Source organism: Doryrhamphus excisus, chromosome 3 (genome assembly GCF_030265055.1).
Source record: "Doryrhamphus excisus isolate RoL2022-K1 chromosome 3, RoL_Dexc_1.0, whole genome shotgun sequence".
Lineage (NCBI taxonomy): Eukaryota > Metazoa > Chordata > Actinopteri > Syngnathiformes > Syngnathidae > Doryrhamphus > Doryrhamphus excisus.
The window spans coordinates 29,323,213-29,324,853 of record NC_080468.1 but is presented as its reverse complement, the minus strand read 5'-3'; positions in this window follow the sequence as shown (position 1 = coordinate 29,324,853).

The window sequence follows — 1,641 nt, the reverse complement described above, 5'->3', positions numbered from 1 at the left end:
ATAAATAAAACTTACTTACTTACTTACTTACAAATACCAAGCCAATAAATCCAAGCTTTCATATACTGTCTGCTTTAGGTGTCTCATAGTAACTGATAAAGCAGACAAAAAGTATAATAGCTTCGTCAACCTGAAGTCATTGTAAAAACAACACAAACCACATCACATATTTTCGGTTTTAACTGAGCATGCGTGCTCCGTCGAGGTGGATGTCGATTCACAACTACGGCATCAGTCACAGACGGTCACTTTTTTCCACAAAAAATGAAGCGCCGAGTATTTTTTAGATGGAAATTTGCAAGTCGGCAAGACTCATTAAACTAAAACTGTTGCTGGCTCTGATGAGTTTGAGTCTGAGATTCACTTTGTTTAAGAGAAGTCTTTCGCAGGAAAAAAAAACACTGGCGTGGATTGGACTGAGGACTTGAAACTCTCTTGACCCCTCACGCATTTGGGCACTCTTACTGGTCCCTCATTAATGTCGGCGCCCGTGATTACCGTCGAGCCCATAAATCCTCGCGTGTCTTTAGCGAATCATCTGAAAAGTTCAACAGCGTCTCTATTACGGCCCAGTGGGTAGCGCTGGGCTGGGAGATCAGCCTGTCACCGAGAGTTACGTCTACTTGTGAGAAATTGTATTGATGGGGTAATTGATGATGCCCACATGGCGTTAGGCTCCAAACGACTCCCATCCCCGTTGGTCACCTGCAGACGCAGGCGGAGCGCTGTGTCTGAAAGATCCAGATATTTACTTCCATTACCGAGGATAAAGAATTCAATCGATCCATCGTTCGTCAGGGCGGACAAAGGTAGAATCCCAACATACTGGGTCTGCTCGATGGAGAGCTGAGTCATGGGTGATGAAAACAGATCCAAATTCAGTCACGGTACATTCCTGTGATTTGTGGTGTAACAACACCATCTTTTTTGGGTGATATCCCAAGAAATTTGTTTAAGAGAAAATGTTGGTGTTGCTTCAACGTCTTCCACGTGATACTGATTTCTTTTTTGAAGCGCGTCTGTGTTTTTTTATCATTTATTCATTCATTTATTCATTTGATGCATAATCCAATACGTCCCTCGGTAGCTCTTCTAGCTAAAACCATCACACCTGAGCCTTCTTGCCCCTCCTCTTTTCGATGTATTTTTTTCCATCACACGTCCGGCCACATCGGTTACAATATTTTTAAGTGGGGTTGTGCTAAACCGATGCCTTTCTTAACCAAAGGCATGACAAAGCGAAATCATTTGTCAAAGATTGAAGCCAAACCACGCCCGTATTGCACAGGTGCTCCGTGAAAGCCTGAAATCAAACCCCCGGTTTGGTTTTCATAATAATGGACGAATGGATACAGATCCGGATGAGCCTCGGCCGTCACCATTTTTATTTATTTAGACAGTTTAAAATCTAACGTCACAATCACTTTTCCGTGTCTGAAGTTGACGGGTTGGTTCTGATCGGTCTTGATTTCAACGCCGATGTTTTCAATATGTCTTCTACAAATAGGTATATAGCAGGGGTGCTCATTAAGTCGATCGCGATCTACCGGTCGATCGCGGAGGTGGTACTGGTCGATCGCGGCGTGACATTAAAAAAAATATCATCCTAGCATCAATGCCGTCACTTGATTGATATACAGG